This window comes from Anas acuta, chromosome 5 (assembly GCF_963932015.1).
Source record: "Anas acuta chromosome 5, bAnaAcu1.1, whole genome shotgun sequence".
In the NCBI taxonomy this organism is placed as follows: domain Eukaryota; kingdom Metazoa; phylum Chordata; class Aves; order Anseriformes; family Anatidae; genus Anas; species Anas acuta.
In genome coordinates, this window is record NC_088983.1 from 732467 (window position 1) to 755360 (window position 22894).

Sequence of the window (22894 nt, forward strand, 5' to 3'; positions counted from 1 at the left end):
CCACTATTCTTCTGCTGAAAGGAAATACCCCTGTGGAAAGAGGCAAGGGTCTGTTCAAGGAGTGGACCAAGGTCACTGGAAGAGCTGGAGACCCCTCTGGTGTCCCTTGCTTCCAGGGTTTTTACCACCCACAGTGTAAAACAAATCAGACCGTGGTCACGTTCCTCTTCCCCCTGGGAGCTCTGCAGTTTGCTCACATTCGGAGCTATGAGTGAAGTTCAGCTTCTGAGGGAACACAGCCGATGAGACCACTTCCACAAAGCGCTTCTGAGAGCTTCAAAGCAAGGCAAGCGTGGTTTTGTCATTTAATTTTATTTTCTTCTCTTTTCTTCTTTCCCTTAAATCTCTGAATTCATCTCTGCATCGCATATCAGAGCAGTACACAGTGCCGGCAGATTGCTTTTGTTGCTGCCTTGCACTTCCCCTCAGAAGCATGGGCTCTTGAAAATCCACCTCCCCTAGAGCGCAGCAGCCGAGTGACATAAAACTCAGCGTGAGAGCTCACCGAAGGGGAAATGACTTTTATTTACAAAATCCTCAAGAAAGGCGATTTTATGCATTCCCTTCAACACACAGCACCCCGCAGGCACCAGATGTGCACGTCCCAGGGTCTGGGCCAGGATCTCCAGGGTGACTCCAGGGACAAGAGGCACTGCCTGCTGTCACTTCTTCTTTGGGGTTCCTCGTGAGCAGCAGCCAGCTTGGTTTTGATCAAACCTCTATCCCTTTAGGAAGTCAGCAGCTTTGTCTGCTGCTCCTCCAAGGCTCACCTGCATTTCAGGCTGCAGTCAAACCAACCTCAGGGTTTCTGACAGGGACCTCAGCAAGCGCTGCTGCAGCAGCTGGGAGAGGGAGGCATGAGCCTGCCATGGCCATGGCACTGGTGTCCCCATGCCCATCTGTCCTGGCACTGCCTCTGTGCATTTCCACCGTGTCTTGGAGCCCACCTGCAGCACGCTGGGTGGGGACAGCTCCATGGCTGTGAAGCTCATAAGGCAGCCTGGTGCCAGACGTGGCAGCGGTGGAGCGGGCGGTGTGAGCAGGGACTGTGCTCTGCCACCAGCCCCACAGGGACCCGTCACCATCCTGGCCAGGCCAGGGTTCATTTCTAAACTGCTGTTGTAATACCCTGCCAGTCCAAGCACCAGAAAAGCTGTATAAATACTGCTGGGACCTGATGGTGCTGAGGGAGTGGAGCTGCCCGTGGAGAGGATCATGTTCGTGGCTGGGGCTGTGGCACGGCAGGAGCCAGGGGAAATGCTCCAGGGGGTGCTCTGGGAGGTGTCAGCAATATCAGAGAACAGAAAGTGGAGCAGGTGCAAGCTTCCTTTAGTTTTATTCTTCTGAAATTCAATTCTCATGGAAATATCGCTATTTTAAAGTGGCATATGGGCAGATAATCCTGTTTGTGGTTCCCCCTGTGTAATTCTGAAATGGAGAGAAAGTAACCCTTGATTCGAGAGCCTGAAGTGTCCTGAATTTTCTGGAGTTACAAAAGGATGGTGCAGAAATGCAGCGGCTGAGGTGCTTTCCCTGGAAGTAATTCAGAGGTTCTGTGCTTTACCCACCTCTTTCAATTCACAAACAAAGCATTATTTCACAGCAGTCTCATTTTGGTACTGTCTATACCAACTGTGAGTTTTGCTATGCCACCAAGTGTAAAAATACTAAAACTTCATTTGTCACTCACATCACTCTCTGTCTTTCATTCATGTAGAAAATAGTCATTAATTCTCTTTTAAAAAAAGATTTTCTGAAAGGCAGTTACACTTTCTTGAAAGAACAGAAACCACTAAATTTGGGGAAATGAATGAAGAATGCAGGGATTAAAGTAAACAATCAGCTCCAATAAGAACAGAGCCAACAGCTTTTTGTAAAGGTGGGAGGCAGGAGGTTTACTCCTGGATTATAGTGAAAACAACCCGGGGCTTGGTAAGGTTCTGCCCGCCCCAAGAGGCTTGCTCTCAGGTGCTGGCTGTGTGTTTGGGCTCGGTCTGGGACTAACTGACCCTTAAACCAGCACTCCCTGCAGCAGGCGGAGGAAAGGAAGCGGCCAGCAGCCGAGATGTGGCGGTGACCTCAGACTGGTGATGTTCCCTCGGTATGGCGGTGGCACGGCGTTATACCAATAGTGGGTAAATCTCCCGTGGCCCTCCCATGGTGGTGCCCGTCATTTCTGTGGTGTATGCAAACCCTTCTGCTCAGAGCTACTGCAGGAATTGGCATCCCCACCCCGCGCAGCTCTTGGCGTCTCTCTGGGGAAAGCATCGACAGGAAAGCGATCCCCCACAACAACTTATTGACTTGATTAGAAAATATTAGCTCCACTTAATCTCTTCTAAAGTGTTTTCCAAACAGCTTGTGATACTTACATACATTTTGTCGAGAGTTCAGTTCGGAAGTTTGGGGCTTGGTTTGGTTTCTGGCTTGGCTGAGTGCTGGAGGGTGGTGGCAGGGCAGGATGGGCAGGATGGCTGGGCAGCAGGGATGCTCAGCTCAGTGTCAGGCTCCTGTCCTCCGTGTACGGATGCACAGAGGAGACCCCTCTGCATGCCATGCAGGCTGGCAGGAACCAGCCAGCACGTGTCCCTAGCACACGTTGTAGCCAAAGCAAGATTTTGATCCTGCTGTATAAAAATAATTAAGGAAGCGGTGAAAGGCAGAGGTGTAAAGGAGGTCAAGATACCAAGCGAGGTAAAAAAGGATTTTTCTGAGGGAAGAAACCAGCAAAAGATGAAGGGGCAGTGTTAAGGGTCAGCACGTTGTGGTGTCTGAAGGGCTGGCAGGTCATCCGGCTTCTCCTCTCCTCTGATGCGAGGCCGGGAGCAGCCTCCAGCCGCTGCTCTGTGCACCGGGACTTCTGCCGCGACACCGCGGGCTGGGGCTGTGGGAAGGCAAGGTTACTCTGGGGAATCACCTGCCTGCTGACACAGCTTGCTCCGACTCTTAACTGCCGGATGTTTCTTCTCATTATGCCTTCCCAGCAAGGTTAAGGATTGGGTCAGTAAATAGGATTTTCCTTCTTTGATGGCATGCCACTGCGATCAGGTCACACCATGGGCTCTTTGTGATACTTTTAGTACGTTGAGCTCTTTAGATTTTTGCTGTCAGGCGTTTCATTCAGCTCCAAAGGATTTTTGCGGGTCTTTTCTGTAACTTTCCAATTTTTCAGTTTCATTTACAGAGGGAGATGTAAGATTGGTCATGGCCCTGCTCTCGGCAGTGCCACGTGTCGCTGCTGGGACACCGCTGGCTGCTCGCTTATCCAGCAGGCATCGCCCAGGCAGCTGGGGTCTTGTCTGGGAGCCGCAGGAGCTTTCTGGTGGAGGATCCTCGTTAGCCGAATGCTGATAATCCAGGATCGTCGCATTGAGCGGATCTCATTTATTTGTTGGTTTTCTCTTTGGGAAGCAAGGCTTCTCTCTCCAGAAGGCATTCTGACTCCCACCAAGCTGCAGCATTTACCTGTGTGCTTAATAATGCTGCCATCAGCTACAGGAGACAGCACCGTGCTGCCCACCTGCGCTCTGCCTGCCCTCATCAGGTATTCCAGGCACATTGGCAGTGTCCTGTGATGTGGAGCTCAAAGGAATTGCAAGGAATAGGGAAAGGGAATACTGCAAGAAAAGGTAACAAGGGCCTTTTAATGCAAATTTGGAGATGTGAGGTCTTGCCAGGTTTGTTCTTTCAAGGATAATAAACCAGGAATGGGGCTCATTTGTGCAGAGAACATGTTTGTAGAGATGTGTCCTGTGTTACCTGGATAATCCCGGTTACAGATCCTCCTTTATTCGGATTTTTCCTCTAAATATGATCATCTTCAAGGGAAGGTGAATGAGATATCTTCAACAATAAAACGTTTCATGTCCTACAAAGTGCTAACCTGACATATTTAGCATCTTCAGTCCCCTGGAGAGCTGATGAATAATAAATAATACAATAGAAGGAGCTGGTTATGCACAGTTTTACACCACCTCTTCTGAGAATTCAAAGAGAATCGTGCATTCAATAAACATCTAGCTTGAGCACCTCCACGCTTCCTCTTTTGCCTGGCTCCATGCCCTGGTCCAGTTTGCTGTGAGTCCCAGTTGGTGCTCAGGGAGCAGGAGGAAGAGGAGCAACTCCCCTCTCACCACCCTTCCTGGGCACTGCCAGCAAGGCGCTGTGCAGCCTTACAAAGCCGGACAGTGCTGGGCGAGCTGGCAGGCTGCTCTGCCCTCTCTTCTCTAGGAAATACCCAAGCAGAGAGGAGTGGTACCCAGCTGCCAGCAGTGTGTCCCTGCCCCTTTTCTGTGCTGCTCCTCAGCAGCCAGCAGCTCCCTGCCAGCCACACGCAGCTCACACAGCTCTCAGGGGACCAGCTCTATCCGCAGGTGAACCCTCAGCTGAGATCGAAGCATGCTTGTTAAATTCCTGGGTTTAACAGGCTCCATTAGTTTGTCACTTTTCACATTTTCATGTTTTCACTTCCAGCAGCAGTTGGTCCTCCAGACAGCTTCAGGAAGCAGAGCAGCAGGCGGCACAGCTGGGGGCTGCCTGGGAGAGCGCAGTGGCACCAGGCACCGAGACCTCAGAGCCAGGGTGATGCTCAGGGAGGGTTCAGGTGGGATGTGAGGGCTTGTTTCTGCTTGTGATAAATACTTCACTAAGTATTCTATCCTGTTGGTGACAATAGGATAGAATAGCATAGCATAGGACATCCAGAGGGATAGGGTGGGATTGGGTGGGATGGGATGGGATGGGATGGGATGGGATGGGATGGGATGGGATGGGAGGGGAGGGGAGGGGAGGGGATGGGATGGGAGGGGAGGGGAGGGGATGGCAGTGCTGTGCACAGAAGTACAGAGAAGAGCTGATAAGCTACAAAACGGTTTCTAGAGAAAAGCAGATCTTTATTAATGACACCTCAGCTCCTGAACTTGCCCCACATGTGAGTCTAAACAAGAACTCAATGTCTGAGCACAGTTCAAGAGTAGCCCATTGCTATTTTCCAGATCTTTTGGAAAAATCCCGGAGGTAAAAGCCTGAGGAGCGTGAGGAGGATAATGCTGATGCCCATACCTCCTTGGAGCTGCTGCTTCTCTGGCTGCTCATTATTTCTCTTTCACCTGTCGTGTTCTCAGGTGGTGGGTAATGGGAAGGCTGTAGAGAGGTTATTAACAAATGGCAGGTGAGTCTTTCACATAACCTTTAAATGAAAAAGCCTGAAAGGGAAGAGCTTGTAAGAAAAAGGTGGGGAGTGGTGTGCACATTTTTCAGGAATAGCGGCTGAATGAAGCTGCTCTGCTCTGCAGGATCAGTCTGCTTCCCCTGGCATATTCCTTCCTACAGAGAGCTGGGAGAAACCTAAAATCCAAGGAAGGGGAGAGCTATCTCCATCTGGAGGGATGTCATCTGTGTCGATACCTGCACTCCTGCTGCCAGGATCACAGGGGATCCACAGCCGCCTGCTGCTTAGCTCCACAGTGGGGTCCCAGCACGTGTGGCCGCTGTGCCTGCTCATGGTGCATCGCAGCCCATGGTGGTGCCGTGCCCTTTGTGGGGATGGCCATTTCTCCATGCCATCGTTTACCTTTCCAGGGTAAGCCTGGCTTTGCAAAGCAATTTAACAGATTCCACCACAGAGGAGTGCCTGCACAACTCCAACAGGGCATTTGGGGTATGGATTTAGGGAAAACTACAAGGGCGGGTTCCTAGGAAAGCAGATTTTCTGCACTTAAGAACGCCATGGAAAAGATTCAATTAAGCAATCTCTGGAAAGTCCATGGAAAGTCTATTTATGAGTCAATTATCTCTCAAAGAGAAAATTATTTCTATCTTGCGGAAGTTGAAGGAAATAGATCACTGCTGCTAGCACACCATTTGTAGAAGAACACATTTTCATTATAGTGTGCATTACAGGACATTTTAGTTATGTGTGTTTGTATAAAACTGCACATCCTTCTCATTATGACCATTAAAGAGCAGATATTTAAAGTAAAAATAAAATCGAACATTCATATGACTTGAAAATATGCAAGTGAATACATATAAAAATTATTGATTCAAAAATAAGTGTATAGCAATGAGAATTTGAAAGATAAGGATAGGTCTTGTTACTCTGAGAAGGGTGGGAGCTCTTATAAAATAGTGACCCACCATTATAAAAGTGGACCTTTTAAATAGAACAGAACCGAACAAAACAGAATGTTTAAACTTTCCGGTGAAATTAAAGGAAACAAACAAACAAACAAACAAAAAACTATTACAGATCACTTAGAATTCATACCCAATTACTCATTTAGAGAATCTTTCCAGTTCAGTCAAGAGGAATCACAGGTAATAAATCTGAATTATTAAACAGTCCTTAATTTGGCAGTTGCAGCAGCAGTACCACAGACCGATGGCTATGGAAATACTGCACACAAAGCAGTAAGAAACATTGGTGATTGTTAAGAAGAGAAAATTCAGCCCAGCACTTTGTTACTTGAAAATACACTGCTTTCCTCATAAAACCCAACAATAATTCTACAATACAGTAACCTGGCAAATTGATGCTCTAACTGGGACTGGGGTCTTTGAAACATGACACTTCCCAATGGAATTACAAGTAACTTCCAAATTGCTGAGACTCAAATGTCAGTCTGAAAAGAGGCGGATTACTGGCATGGTTGCAGATGCTCTGCCTGTTGCTGGTCAGGCAATTTTCAGAAATGCTCATGGTGTTTTGAGCCTGTGCCTTAAAGCACCTCTGATCTGCAAAGGAGGCTTGTCAGATGAGGGTGTGAGGATGGGGTTGCTCATTTCATAATCTGGTCACTGGGATTTTTTAAGATGAGATCATATGTATTTATAGTTGTGAAAGTGGACCTGCTTACCCCACACATGACACCGATGCAGAAAGCTGTCTCACTCATCCTCCAGTGTATTTCTTTCTTTTACACCTTTTCTGTCCTGAGGTTCATGATGCCAAGCGTCACTGCAGGCACCAGGAGTTGGTGTGAGACACAGGAGCAGAACATTGACAACAAACCAGCAAAGCCCTGAAAAAACATTTCATGGATTTGGTTCAGCAGCTGGGTGTGAGCTAAACATCTGAGGGCAGCTGCAGATTACTGGAGCTAAATCAGCCCTTGGAGGCAGGAGGGAGCAGGATTTCCCCGTGCCCCCTGAAGCCCCCGGCCCTGCACTGCCACAGCAGGGCTGCTGGGAGCACGGGGCTGGAAGAACAGCGTTTGTACAAACTTGTCTGATGAGCGTTGGGACAGGGTTATGGGGTTCCCCATAGGGCCCGTGGAGTTGCTCTTCCCAACTTCAGCTACAGAGAAAGATGAGGTCTTGACGAAAGGTATGCATTTTGCTTTTGCATCTTAAAATCCAGAAAATGAAGGAGGGGCACCAGCGTTTCCTGATTGAGCTGCGCTGCGTTCTCTAGAGAGGGAAAGTGCACGGCAATTTCTACCTGCTTAGCCCCACAGGTGACTTTAATTCCGACAGTCAATCAACCGGTAGATAGACACAGAAAATAAATATGCACAGAGATCACACTGAACTTTAAAAATAATAATTGCTCTTTATGTTGTTTTGACTTCCTTAACTCCTGCGGCCTCCACGCTGCGGAGCTGCTTAGCCCGGCACTCCCTGGAGCCCGGCGCTGCGCTGCTGCAGCAGGGGGGTGTCGGATGCGGGCCCTGCCGGGGTGGTTTCCATCTGCCCCAGCAAGAGGAGGGCACAGAGGGATGCACGGAGGGGACAGAGTCCTGCCTGGGGACACCTCTGTCAGAGAGGGGTGAGGGGACCTGTCTGCCTGGAGCCCGTGCATCCCTCACCCACCCCATGTCCATCCCGCAGCCACCCCGTGTGGATGCGGTGCCCTCCCGGAGGCGATGCCAGGACACTGCCGGGACCTCCCCAGCTTTCTCAGCTCCAGGTGGCCGACAATTAAAGGAACCCTTCCTCTCTTGAGCTAAATCCCTTCCTCATTTGTAATCTCTTCCACAGAGATAGACCAAAACTACCAAATCAGTATGTAAGAACCATCCTGTCTGCATGGAGGGATGCTGGACATGGCTGTGCTGCACTGTTCCTTAGATGAAGGAAATTACTGAGTGTTGATCACTCCCGAGAAAAACAATGGGTGTATTTCCTTCATATTTTTCAATATGGTTTGAGAAGCCTTTTGGCAGACGGTTGCAGGCACTGCATACATCAGAACAATTGGTGGATTATGATGCAGAGAGGACTGGTATCCCACACACTCCCATTTAAATCATTATCAGAAGAATGGTTTCTTATCATCCGTTCTTGTTATTATAGTCCTTGTGAACGGGAGGGCATAAATTGTCTGAATAACAATGAGGCTGGATTTGGAACAAAATTACTCCCCAAACATTTGGCTAGTGCTGGAGGCAGCAGTGAAAATGGAAGAAGAACCTAGGCATGCAGGAAAGACATTACTGCTTTTATGGTTACAGACCTTTGGAGAAGAATAAAACATGATGGCCCTGACCAGCACTAGCCAAGTTTCTCTCTTCACTTTCTCCACTTTTTACTGCACTTTGATTTCCTCCCGTCGATAAGAGAGCAAAGCAAACTGTTCCTGCCCTGCCATCCCAACCCAGGCCTGATTTTACCATTGGTCAGGACAACCAGGGACAGTTTTTCAGCAGGGATGTGTTTTTTTCAGCAGGGATGAAGTTCATGTCCCCGCTTCATGTTTGCGTGTCAGCACATCGTGTGACAAATGAAGACCTCACAGGAAAACATTTTTATGCCATGTGCGACATCTCGTTTTTCTTACTGGGCTCACATATCTTGGGCTGGGGCTGTGTTTGGGCGTGCAGGCAGGCAGCCCAGGGGCGAGCGGCACGGGCTGCCCGGGCTGCTGCAGCACTGGACACCTGACCGAGATAACAGGAGGCTTTGGAAGATGGCCCTTGTGTGAGGAGCAGTGAGAAGTACGTGACAGCTCCTTCACAACTCTGTGGCTCCCGGAGCAAGAATACAGATCTCATATGGAATCAAATATTTATTCAGAACCATGCACTATAAAGCATTTATGAGCCTTTAAAAGAAGGTAAATTGTCTCAATACAAGATAAACCTCTGATGTTTAATAACCTGTATTATAATAAGTATCTGCTTTGAAAAATAAGAAACGAAAATTGAAGTCTTTCAAGCAGAGCAATCACTCACTGCTGCAAATTGGTTTACAAGGCATTTTAATATATCACCAAAATACTGCAGTTACTGACCAGCACACTTAGCACCCTGGGAAGGCAGCACGGTACCTGCCAGACCTCTGCAGAAAGCAGAAGAACATTTTCAAACTGTCCCAGGGACACCATCAGGGCACAACTTCAAGCCAAGAATGCATTTCAAAGCATCCAGTGATGGACACACTAAAAGGCAGAGAACACAGATCAGCCGAGAGACTGGTCCATGCAAACTGAAGCAGAACAAGTTGTTTCTTTCTCCTGTCCCCAGCCTAAAAGTGCAGCTGGCTTTTCACAACATAGTTATTTGCTGTGTAAAACATGTATTTTGCAGATGCACAGAAAGCAAACAAGGAAGCGGCTCCTGCTTTGCAGAAATCTTTTAGGAAGAAGAAACAACATGCTGTAAAAGAACAGGATTTTTTGCCAGGTCTATGGTGTCAGCATTTGCTGCCTCACTGTTTTCAGCGGGAGGCAAGCAGAGTCCTGGCAGATGTCATGGTGCTGTGGGTGAATCCCAGGAGTGGCAGAAGCTCTTGCCTGTGCAGGAAGCTTTGGGTAGAAGTCTGCAGGTGACAATGAAGTCCAAAGAGGCAGCGTGCATGTGAACACACACTTGCTCATGTGATGAAACCCCAAGAAACTGTTTCACATCAAACTAGAATGAGAAAAATTCACAGTAGGGGAAACAACCCTAATGAAGAAATGTAAGAAAACTGAGAGACTATTGCATGATAATGGGCAAACATGGAGCTGTCAATGGATCCCAAAATACAACGCTTGCAAAAGCAGGAATATTAAAGCTATGGAGAGCTGGTAATGAAAGCATAGAAAGAGAATCACTTATATGATTGGAAACAGTTCCTTGGCAGTAATGATTTGTAATGAGTTGCTCTTATTATACATTGTCATATGCTTCTGGATAGTGGTTGAACTCTGTGTAAAAGAGCCAGCGTTTTCATCTGCTGCTCTCTCTGCTTAGCACATTGCTGTCCAATTACTTACATAATCCAATTAAAATGGATGGATTGTATAGTAATGTATAAGTAAGGATAATTACCTCATTTATCCATGTAAATAAAATATCTAATTATATAGCTTCTGTGGCAACACTGAAGGGAAATACTTCAAAACACAGTGAGAGGAGCAAGCAGAGGCGCAGCACGTGGCTGCAGCGTGCTCGTGCGGAGGAGCACGTCGGTCCCAGGGGTGGTGGCTGGCTCCTGGCCAGGGCACGGGGACAAGGGACAGCCTGGGCACCCTGCACTGCTCCTGCACCGCAGGGGAGCCCCTCACAGGCCGGCCCTTCTGCCCTCACCTCCCTGAATGTGGTCCTTCAGATCCCAGAGTGTGGCCATTCCACCCCCTTCTTCTTTTCCTTGTTTGTCATGTTTATTTTAAGTGCAGAAATAAAAAGATTTAATCTATTTAAGGAAAAAATGAAAGTTCATTGACATCCATAGATTGAAGTCTCCACATGTTATAGAACATTATATATATATAACAAACAAAGCAAAAGCACAAATTAGGAGAAAATGTGCATGATGTCAATCATGTTTTACTGTAATAAAATGAATTAGCTTCTCCAAGTAAGTTTGTCATATTTGGAAGAAGCTTCTTTCTTTCACACTGTCATATCATTACTCATTGTTTCAGCCTGATTTTTCTGGCTACATATGTAAGTTTTCTGAGTGCTTATACGCAGGTTTGCCAACTCATTTTCTCATGGGCTTGCAGCAGTTCTCTGACAGGTAACATTTTGTATACCCTGTGCTGTGAAAGAATATTAACTCATCCAAAATGCATATTCTCAGATGAAGTTATTCACCGTTTGATAGAAAAAAACTGAATGTTTTCAGTTGTACTACCTGAAATAAAAAGTGAAGTACATACCACCAGGCAATAAGCATCTTTTTTCTGCTTCTTCTTTTGAGCAAGCTTAAACGTGAGTGTTTCGAATCCTTGTAAACTGACCAAGCGGACCCGTGGCTGGGCCGATAGGGCACAAAGCGGCACGAGGCCAGCGCCTGGAGGCAGCCGCGGGGGCCCCGGCTCTGACCCCCCCCTGCCGAGCGCAGCTCCTCACCGGTGGCCTCGGGAAAAGTGACAAAAATAACCCCGCTTGCATTACTTCTGGCGAAGGTGTGTGTGGCCCTGCTGGCAGCTGACAGAGGGGATGACTGAGCTAACAGATTCTCTTTACAGGCTCCCATCCATTTCAAGGTCCCTTCAAACACCTCCTACTTAATGGCGATGACAGGCAGGCTGAACTGCAGGCCTTTGCCAGCTCCTCCTGCTAACTTTCTGAGTTGTGCTCGCATTTTCATCACCTTATTAGAGCTTCCTGAGGCTCCTCCAGCGGCATTTGCTGGGATGTTTATTGTCATTTGACTGCCAGCACGGAGCAGTAGCACAAAAGGTCCCTGGCATCAAAGTTCCCTTTGCTGTTTGGTTTTTAAGCCGCCTTTCACAACGGGACACTGATCAATTACATTCTAACCACCCCAGGAGGTTATTTTTAGGCTGAACGTGCAGGACAAGGGGATCCAGGGCAGCCTGCTGGCAGTGCTGTGCACAGCTCCTCACTGGGGTTTTGGGCAAAAACCATCCCCAGGGGCAGCGCGTGGCCTCGCTGCCCATGGCAAGCTGCACGGCACGCTTCGAGGGGTACCGCTGCCAGCGTGCGGGCTGTTTATCTGTGGTGATGCTCTTCAGTCTGGAAGCTAGTACATGCCTCTCAGCAAACACCAGAAAGCAAATATTTACATTCAGAAAGTGAAAAAAGAACATTTACAGCTTCCTTGTGAGTAAATAATCCTTTCCTTATCGGCTTGCTGTTTTCCTGTACCAGATACAACCTTATAAAAAATAATGAAAAAAAGCATGAAAGCAAAACATAACCAAGGTATTGAAAATGTTTTCATTTTTAAGAGTTTTTTGTGGCAACTTTAGCTATACAAATAACAGAAGCAGTGTTGCAGTGCAGCAAAACATTCATTTAGTGCAAACGTTACTGTAAATGTGAGCTCAGCCCTTTACGGAGCATTTCCAAGACAAAGTGCACTGCTTATGTGAGAAAACCCAAACCGCCTAAACCGTATGCTTGTGGTTTCCAACTTTCACATTTTCATTTGGATATTCCAGTTGTGAGTCCTGAAGGGAAATAAATACAAAAAATGAGTGCAATAAAAGAATGAATAAAGCCCAGCAAAGGTAATTAACCCGCAGCAGGAGCTGCCCTGTGGGCAGCACTCCCAGCACGGCAGCCGGCAGCGAGGCAGAGGACGGGGCTCCAAGCAGGGCTGGCTGTGCCAGCTCCCAGCTCCGCGCTGCACCCCGCCAGGATGAGGCCATCTCCTGCCCTGCCCCTGGGAGCAGCGGAGACACAAAGGAAAAGAGAAAAGCTTAGATTGGTACAGGAGAAAAGGTAAAAAAACATCCCCAAAAGTGGATGGAAGAGGTGACAATAGCTGCATGAGGCAGGGCAGCTCTGCTGGAGGGGCAAGTGATAGTGCAAAGCGCCTCAGCTGGGGTGGGGGAAGCCCCCCGGGCCCTCTGCAGGCCAGCAGGCAGCCGGAGGTGCAGGCAGAAGACAAGAGAGCAGTGCAGCACTGGGGGGGTGAGCGCACACCTCGCCTGCATGCTCAGCGTGTGCTTGGGTGAACCGAGAAATTCAGGCGAAGCAGACTGACAGCAGCCCCTCCCAGAGAAGTTCCAGCACAACCGAGGAGCATTTTCTGGAGATCAGCACTGCTGACCCCGGCTCTCAAGGGGGCTGCTCTGCGTCAGCCCCTGCAAGCTGAAGCTGCTGGCAGAGCCTCGCCTGGTGTGGGTGGCTCAGCCTGGCTCTGCCCATGGGCAAAGGGGCGAGGGCAGTGTCCTGGGGCAGGCTTCATCTCCCCCGGGCAGGGGGCTCGCCAAAACCACGCACAGGGACACGGGAAGCTGCAGGCTCCTGCCCTCTGCCTTGCATGTGTCATGGGCTAAAGGCGTGCAAAAGGGCGATGCAGCATAGCTCAGGCAATTCTTTGTGGCAAGTCAATCGCTGCCTCACACGATGTTGCTGTTTAAAAACATTAGGCAAAAGCTGTGCCTCTATTAAACAGTGGCAGAAATGCATTGCCACCCACGGATGGTGGCTGGGCTGGCGGGATGCGGCCTGGCTGTGTGTCAGGGCTGTGGCTGCTTCCAGCCCATGCAGTGCTGGAGGCCTGTGCTGGGAATGCCGGGCACGTAGGAGCTAATGGGCTCACTAACGCAGGACGAGGAGCAGCTGCCAGCCCTCGTCAGAGGGTTCTGGGGTTACTGGGCATCCCAAGCTAAATACGTCTTGGTCAGGTCCTGCTGTGATGGGAAAAGTAGTGACTGGGGAGATGTCTGGCAGTGAGGGTAGGAGGAACAAATGCTGAGTGAGGCTGTGCAGCCCCTGGCAGGAGGGGTGGGACGGGCGTGTGGGGTGCTGTGGGAGGAGATGGATGGGGTTTGGGCAGGGGTGGCCCCGGGGTGCTCCCCATCGCCGTGTGCTGGAGGTGGCAGCGCTGGGTGCGGGAGGATTAGCCCTCGGCAGTGCCTGGGCTGCTCATGCTAAATGTATCAGAAAATTGATTTAGTTAACAGGTCTGGAAAATAAGCGGTAGGTAAAGGAGGTGTGATTTCATATAAGTGGTTCTTAGCGGGGTCCCGCAGGGATATTTTCTTACTCTGCTGCAGGTGTGCTTTGTTACGTGTCCTGGTGGCGGGTGTGGAGTTAGTGAATACAAATCGCAGGCTGTGAAATAATGGATGAGGGCAGGTTACGTATAGTGGGTGAACTGAGCTCTGTGGTGAAATAATCGCATTTCCTCCAGCCCAGTGGCTTTGTGGGAATGAAATGGATCTCCCAAGGGTGTCGATGGGAGAGCTGTTCCTTGGAAAGCAGCAACTGCCAGGGACCCTGCAGACCGGGACCCGCAGACTTTGCACAGCCCCGTGATATTGCATTCAGCTTTCTCTGTAGTACAATGGTGATGCTTAGCCTGTCGCCTTGTTGTCTGGGTGCTACAGGTTAAGAAGCTTTGCCTGTGTGTCTGTGGAAAAATCCAGGTTAGCACACCTCACTGATAGTGCAGATGCTCGCTCTGCAGGTATGAGCTTCTTGCTGATGTGCACTTAACTCTTGCCCATCAGCATGTAAAAGGCTTTACGTGTCAGGGTAGCAGAGCAGTTAGATTCCCTGCGCTGACTAGGGGTTTGCCATGTCCCAAACCTGTGCTGTATGCAAGGTGACCGTGCTGTGTAAGGGGTGAGGAGCAGCCTGGGCCTTGCCTGGGAGCTGTGCGTACATCTGGGGGCAGCGATGGTGGCACAGGTGGGGCAGCTTGTCCCTGGGAGGCTGGCTGGTGGTGGCAAAACCCTTAGCTACGTCTGGAGTGCGCTCACTTCTCAGCCCAGAGCTGGGGTTGCTGTAGGTGGGAAGGTGCACGGGGAGGAACGGGGCTGGCAGCAGCTCTCCCTGTGCTGTGTGTTGGGCTGAGAGGGGGCACTGGAGCAGGGTGACGGAGCTGGTGCTGTGTCCCTTGTGTCTGCTGTAAGCATTATGCAAGTGTCAAAAGTCAAATGTTCCTATGATCAAAAAGCATCATTTATCTAACAATATTTAAAGCTGGTTTTAGTGCAACTGCATTAGGTAACAGGTGGGTAAAGCTTATGCTTTGTGTTCAGTTGACCAGTTTGCTTCACACTGAAAGGAAATAATCTCTCCTGTGGAGGAGAGGTGTCTGGTGCAGATCTGTACATCAACTAGCAGTATGGAAGGCAACACTCAACTGAGTATTTGTTGATATAAATATTTAATTCATATTATTCTGTTGATTTCAAAATAGCTCTGTGTAGGCAGGCATCAGTATGGGATATAAAGGAGAAGCAAGCACAGCTTGAAAGAAGCTTTGGAGGAGCTTCAGAAAAGCTGGGCCAGTTCAGCATTAATTGCAGCTGTAGAATCTAAATAAACTATTTTCTTAATAAAAAGCCTGTTTGGACCTAGAGTCATGTAATTACTCAATTCATAGCAAATGAGATGCTCTGTCTGGCTTTAGCTCTCTCAGCAACTTGTCACATACGTCACCATCTGAAGGCTTATTCTCATCTCCCAGCTCTGCCGCCTTGTGAGTAAAAATCCTCCGTACAGATGGGCGATCCTTGGGCTGCACCGTGCACTGGATCCCTGGTGTGACCCCAAATTATATAACCTTGGAATTTGAGTGATGAAAATGTATCTGAAGAGGAGACAGATGAGCTAACATATGCAACTGAGTCACTGTGCTTCTGGAACGTATCAGAGTGGATTTAGATGCTTTTAGCTGCTATATAAAATGGTCCCACTGTACCAAAGCATGCATTATTTGGGACACAATGCATCAACAGAGCTCTTAAGGAATTTTATTTTTTTATTTCTGCTGTACTTCTTGTTCCTGTAAGGTTGCTACTTCTCCCTTGTAAATACGCTCCTTGCCACATTGCATGGGGTGTTCTGTGGGTGCTCTGGGTGCAGGTTGTGCCCTCAGTTTTCTCTGTACCTGCTTGCGCAGTCGAAGTCCTGAGAGGATGCAGCTGCTGCAGCCGTTCTGCACCTTGGTGCTCCGGACAGGCTCAGCACTCTCAGGTGGGGTGCTTACAAGTGAGAAAAACGTCAAACACCCGAGTTCTTACAAAGAGGAAGAGGTCCAGGCTGGAAAGACCATGGGTTCAAAGTCCCTGAAGGAATGCGAAATGAGCTGATTTTTTTTCCTCTAAGACAAGTCCTTGACTTCCACATTTGCAAAGAAACTGTCCTTTTTCACTTTTCTCTTCAACCCAGTAGTTCAGATAGGGTGAAGAAAACTAGGTCAAAGCCACAAAGTCAAACTGCAGAAGAAGGATTTCTGGTGAACAAGTTGTCTGTTTTACTCTTCTTTAGTTTAATACCTAGCTGCTATTTGTAGGTCATGCCTGCAAACAAAAGGAAGAGTGTGTGAGAGGAAGAGAGCATCATTTCTTTATGAAAAATGTTCCTACAGCCTGCAGCAGTCAGAAAACCATGAGATTTCCTAGCGCTAAGCACCGGCTGCATTGTGGCAGGACTGCAAAGACAGACATCCTGCAAGTCAGCTACCCCGAGAGCGGTCATGTCCACGTGTGCAGTAAATGGTGGCATTTTATGGATGATGGAGACAAGGTGGGCAGCAAAGCTGTGCTCCAAACAGGTTTTTGCAGTGAAAGAAATGAGCTCGGCCACATACCTAGTTTCCATGTTCTTCTGGTTTAGGGGCAGCATGAGCTAGTTTCCATGTGGTGGAGACGGGGTCAGAGGGTGTGTGTGTGTGTGTTCAGTGCAAAAACCGGGGAGTTCAGGCATGATGATAATAATAGTTAAATATAAACATCAGCAGAAACAGTTAATTTTCAAAGCAGTAATTAGTGAGGTTTCCTTCCTAGATCTAATGCGGTATCAGTCCCAGAACAGCCAGGTGCGTTACATGAGCAGCAGTTTGCAGCCCTGCCTAGGGCACTGGTCTGGAAGTAACCAGCAAAGAGAAGATGGTGTTTGCTGGTTCCTTTGCAGGGTAGGGACAAAGAGCAGGGTAAGGCTGAGGTTTGATTTGCTTAATGTCACAAAGCTGTTTGTGCTGGGGTTGCTTTTTTAGATGCAGAATTTCCTCGGGATCTTTGGCCTCAGAACCAGGTGTTGGAGAGGAGTGCTTACTGTTGTCAGTATCAATGAGAAAATGAGTAAATTCGGCAGCGAGATTTCTCGTGGGATTGTAAATGCACTGAACTGATCTACAAATAGTAGCATATCCATAATTTTGGCAGAGATCAACGGCATTGATCTCTTTCAAAACAACAAATTAGGCGGTAGAGGGGGACCCATGAATCAGGACTCCGTCACTGCTGCTTCTGTGATATTTTGTCACTGTTTCTTTTCAACCTGTTTCTGCATGCGGAATCAATGCAGAGTTGAGCATCTCCTGAGTGCTGAGTCTTGGTCTCGGTGCGATGGGGATGCAGCTGGCTCTATCTCCCATCCTGTCACCTTTTTTGCCTTTACTGCTTGGCTGCATGCAGCGTCCTGGCGTGGTGCTGCTGCTGGGAGCCCACTTGTGCAGCGAATGCCAGAGCCCATTCGGTGCAGCTGTGTGCCCACACAGGACTGCAGGACTGGTGCCCTGCTGCCCATGGGGCTGGTAACAGCTTTACTCCTTATGCTTCCACCACAGCTGGACACAGCGTGAATGGCTTGAGTTGCAGCATAACCCTGGTGACACCAGGAGTAATGAAAGTGCGGGCCAAATCGTGTGTGTGTGCGAGGAAGTCAGGAAGGATTAAACGAAAGTGACATTCCTACTTACATTTATTAGGCTGGGAGCTTTATGGGTAAGATCACTGGAAGCTGTTCTCAGACACTACTCATAGTTTCCTGATGCCGGTACAGCACCTGGTTGCTGGATCTGGAAAGCACTGCCCTGGGGAGGTCCCGCTGAGGAGCGCAGCAGCAGGTCCGGTGCTGCATGGTGTGGTGGCAGTGCCAGGATCCCATCCCAGATCTCGTGGGTATTTGCGGCAATTCAGGAAAAATACAAGAGGCAACTGCTGATAAGCAGCAAAGATAACTGCTCTCAGTGGTGGCCAGCGTGGGTGCAAGACAGGGACTGCCAGCTGCTGCAGTGCTCAGCTCTGACCCCATACTGCCACGGCCCATGGTGACTTCATCTGCCTGAGCCTTGCTGGGGAGTGTGACAAAGCACCACCATGCTCCAGGCTGGGCCAAGCACCCTCCATGCTGCTGGGGAGGGCTGCCACCCCCCTGCAGCTGGGACACGGGGTAGGACCTGCGTCCACAGCATTACTCTTGGGGCAGATGTGGGACGCGCCAGGCCAAGCAGCCCGGTCACATAAACACACAAAAAAGTGCTTTGCTGACCCAGGTACTGGCATGTATAAAGGTGCAGGGGTCACTCTGCACGCTGGCCTTCTCTTCATCTGGTCACGTATGTGGAGAGGATGTGGGGCTGTTGCCTCTGGATAGCGATGGAGTTGTTCTAGGTACAAGGGCGTTGGAACAGCCCTTCTAGCAAGCTGCTCCTGTGCCGTGTTCCCTGCTCACCATTCCCTTACGTGATTTTCAGCTGTGCTTAAAACTCAGACCTCTCCTCTGCCCTCTCAAAACCAACTAATCAATGCCACAATAACAGGGCTGGTCCCTAGCTGATGTGCAACAATAGGAGCATTGTGTTCATATTGAAGACAAATGGCTTCCCTGCTGCTGAACAATACCAGCTGATCGCTATCTTCTTGATCTGCGCTAGACCAATCCACAGACATGGAGTTTAATAGCCCATCTACTCATCTGGGATATTCCTATGGAGCCATTTGTACAGCTGTCTCAGATGTTTTGATAGTAGACCATCTTAATCTTTGCCTTTTTGGAGTATGTGCAAGGGGGGAAGAAAGGAAAAAAAAAGCTGTAATTAAGTATCTCTCAAAGAGAAGCTGGGAAAATTGAATTGTGGCCCCTCCACTCAAAACAAAACAACAAAAGAAGATTACAAAACTGAAGCTGGAGCATGGGACTGTGTGAGGAGAGGCTGAGAAGTAGGTTTGTGCAGCCCTGGGGAGGGCTGGAGGATCCTCCTACCTCCTTCAGCTCCCTGTGGGGAAGAGCCAGGTGCCTCCTGAGGTACGCTGGAAGGACGAGAGGCAGTGGCAGGAACAGCAGCAAGGAACGTGCCAGGTAGATGTAGGGAAAAGCCTTCATCCTGAGGTGGTCAAACACAGGAGGAGAGGCTCAGGGAGGCTGGGGGCTGCATTCCTGGGGGTGTTCAGGGCTCAACCAGGCAAGACCCGTGTCAGCCTTGTGAAGCTTTGATGTTACTCCTGTGTAAGTTAGATGCTCAGCTGGAGACGTCTTGAATCTCTTGAAAACTGAATTTATCCACAAGTTTAGGGTGAATGAGTGTGATGTTGTGACTTAAAGTGCCTCTGTGATCTAGGGCCATGCAGACAGAGAAGCCTCATAAAAGCGACCTGCACAGAAACTGGAAGTCCATCAGTAGAGCCATGCCCATGCCTGATACCTGCAGGTGCTTCCATGTGAAGGTCAAACAACAAGGGGAGATTTTGTACATTCCATATAGAAAGGCTTAAGGAGTTCAGCTTTTTTTTTTTTTTTTAATCAAAACACCTTAAAGTCTCTTGTCTATAGATATCTACGTGGTGACGTGGAATAAATGGATCTTCAGAGAACAAGATAAAGGTATGAGTGTGCAATGACTTCATCTGAAAATGAACAAATTCAGGAAATAAATGCATCACTTCCAGCAGTGAGGATACTCAGTTCTTGGAACATCCTCCTCCAAGTCACAAGGCTTGCTTGGGTGGGCTCAACTGTGCTTTTTGTGAAGGAGCTCATCCCATTCAGGGAGGAAATGCCACCAGGAGGCCCAGTGCCAGGGCTGTGTAATCACAAAGATACCTTCTGACTGTAGAAGTCTCCAGGTGAGTGGTGAGGAATCCTTTTGTATTTGTTCCTTCATAACTGTGTTATTTACCAGTGACTAAATCTAGTGTTTTTCTACGATCATAGATGTTCTACTGTGACTCATTCATTTCTATGAAAAAAATATTCTGTTTTTTGCCTCCCTACTTTGAAGCAGTTACATCAGTTGCCTTTTTTTCTTGAACAATTTGTTATTATTACAGCTCTCTTTTATAGTTTTAAAATATCTGTAGTTAATGGTGCAGGCTATTAAAAAGCCATTTTATCCCAACTAACTGAACATCTGATTTTTTTTTTTTTTTTTTAAGTAGTGATGCAACTATAACTCTTCAACTCTAAGTTAAGGAAAGAGTTTTATGTACCATGTTAGAAACTAGAGCTGAAGAACACGTTAAACCCAAAATAAAAAATGAGTGCACTATTTTCCTCTGCTGTAAAATGCACTTCTGTGGGAAAGCAGTGGCAATTTAGAAATCTTTCCTGCAGGTCTTACTGTATTGAAAGCTCATTGTTGTTGTTTGTTTTTTAATGTTGTTTGTTTGTTTGTTTGTTTTTCCAGAAAACACTTCCAATTGCAAAATTGTCAGCAGAATTTCTCCTCACCTGTACTGAGTCGATGAAAGTTCCCTAAGAGTAAAGCTGGTGCAGAGAGAGGCTGAAGAATTTCCTGCCTTCAGTACAGAGTCAATTACTCGTTTGCATTTGTATAACAAATGTGGGAGATGGCTTTAATCAGCTCTGGGCATGAAAGAGCTGTGAACGGTCTGTCCCTGAGGGTCTGCAAGATTTCAGTGCCAGGGAAGTCAGGCCTCTGGGCTGAAGTAACTCTCCTCCAACACGTCCAGGATGCATAAAACAAGCATGAGAATGACGCCAATGACATTTAGGTGGGCAGTCAGAATTCTTCAATCCCAGCTCAACGATCAGCCATTAAATATTAGTTAGGTAACTTTATCTGTGGCAAGTAATAGCAGAGACAACAGCTTTAAAATAACATTCTTGGAGCCTTATTTCCTTTAAGTTGACCAACAATGTGTAAACAAAGGTCCTTGAGCTTGTGGTGGGAGGACAGAGCTCTGAGAGGTGACCTTGAGCTCTGCCAGAAGATGGGGAAGGCTTTTCCTTCCTTTTCCTAATAGAAGGCATGTTGTGATCTGGCAGTGCATCGAAAACAAGGAAAACAAAGCATTTTCCCCATTGTCCTTTATTACCCTCTAATCATTTCCTGTTTGGAGGGCAAAACCCTGAAAGAATTCAAATTAGATTATGCAACATCGTGAAGCATAAAACCTGATGATGTTAAGTCTAGGCAGAACTTCCAAATGGAAATTGGAACATGCCTCAGTCTGCACGTCTCAGATGTCCTGCACAGCAGTAGTGGCTACACAGAAGGGTTTGGATAGGGTCTGAGTGTGCAAGTTTTACCCCAGGAATTGGGGATAACTAATTAGTGGGCACATCAGAGTGTTTCTTTGCTCTAGTATTTCAATTTTCTGGCTGTGTCAATCAGATTGTGCTTCCACTGAATTACAGTGGTTATTAGAAATTTCTGCTGTGATCTTTAAATATCAGCTGTGTCATAAATATTTTATGACATTTTCAGTGACAAATGATGAGTTTAATCAGACTCCAGAGAAATCTGTTGGAGCTAGGAGAGCACTCTAGGGCAGAGAGAACAGCAGTGTGAGGTTCCTGGGAGCTTTCATACTCTCCTGAGCTAACGAGAAATGCTCTTTGTGCCTACACCCTGACACAGATGTGTGCTCCTGCTGCGTGAGTATCCCTATGCCCCAGTCACAGCGTGCGCCCATCTCTGCTGCAGCAGCCATCACAGACCACACGTGCTGCTGTGGTAGGCTTTGGAGCAATCATCCCCTTTGCTTTGTCTAGCCCAGGCTCAGGCAGGCTACGTGAGGTGACACAGCTGTGTGGTGACAGCTCCCAGCGCACCAAGGCACCGGGGCTGGGACCTGCCTGGCCTTGTGAGGCCGCAGTGCCGCTGTGCAGGGGCAGCAGGACCCACCCGTGTCCCGGTGGCACACGGTGTCCCTGGCGGCACCCACGGGGCCCAGCAGCCCCTAATGCCCTGCTCCCTGCTGAGCTGGAGGGGGTCTGTTGGCAGCCCTGCGACTTGAGCCTTTTTTTATTTCTTCACCCGGAGAACTTTGCCTGAGAGTTGCCAAACACTTCATACACTATTTCTGGTAGTGAAGGGTACTAAAAATGCGATTGCCAACAAGTCATATTGCAGAGACTGTTCCCTTGTATTTCTCAGGTGATCCACCCTCCAGACCTGATGTTAAATACACCACCGTAATGCTGAACACTAGTGTGGCTGGTGTCTGGCTGGTAACTCACTGTAATGAGTGATGAAAAGGCTCCAAAAGGTGTGTTCACAATTTTGTAGTCAATAATTCTTCCTACTATCTAGCCTGCACAACTTTCATTCTAAACCTTATCTTACCAGCTAAAAGGAGAGCAGCAAGCATCGCCCAGCCAGGCTGCAGACAGCAGCCGTGGTCTCCAGCAGCATCCCTGCGGGGAGCTGCAGGTGGGTGGGGGGCTCAGAGGGGCTTGGGGCTCAGGAGGCTGTGCTCAGCATCAGGAAATCCAGAGTTACGGGTAGCATCTTGGGGTCAGTTCTTAATGTCTTGGCCCAGGACTAGGGGAAGGCTGACAGTGGGATGGGGACCAACAGCACCCAACACAGAACGGGGGTCACCCCTCACCGCACTGCTCCGTGAGCTACAGCACCTTCCTGACAGCACTGAGCTGAGACCTTCCTTCAGAGTAAAAGGTCTGGAAGCTCCACATAAAAACTGAGAGGGGAGAGAGAACCTGACTGAATTGAGATCTTTCTGCATAACGAACTGCTTTGTACAGAACTATAAATGTTAAAACATAAAAATGACTGCCTGCACTTTGGAGCAAATGTCTAAAGATAATTAATGTACAGAGCCAATTTTACTTGTGATTATTCCTTCAAGGTGTACGGCTGTTACTCTCAGGAAGAGAAGTTTCTGCATTATAAAATCCCGGAGTGGTGGCAGTAGCTTGAAGATGCGCTGGTGGCAGTGGAGAGATGCAGATACTTACTGTGGAAATCCCATGGATAACCAGAGGTCGCGTGGCCGGGACGTTACTCCTTGTGACAGACACGGCCGGTCCCACCAGACCCGGGGCTGCTG

At 48.4% G+C, this 22894-nt stretch overlaps 1 long non-coding RNA gene across 3 annotated transcripts; it reads left to right on the plus strand.

Moving 5' to 3' along the window:
* The first annotated feature begins 13541 nt into the window (after positions 1 to 13541).
* On the plus strand, positions 13542 to 22865 carry LOC137856623 (uncharacterized). 3 transcript variants are annotated; one of them, XR_011096646.1, is made up of 4 exons: positions 13542 to 13582; positions 19413 to 19705; positions 20266 to 22093; positions 22694 to 22865. It is a non-coding gene; the product is annotated as an uncharacterized lncRNA (long non-coding RNA). The 3 variants fall into 3 exon arrangements; XR_011096647.1 differs by having other exon boundaries at positions 20266 to 20593; positions 21982 to 22865; XR_011096645.1 differs by having other exon boundaries at positions 20266 to 22865.
* Positions 22866 to 22894: the final 29 nt, after the last annotated feature.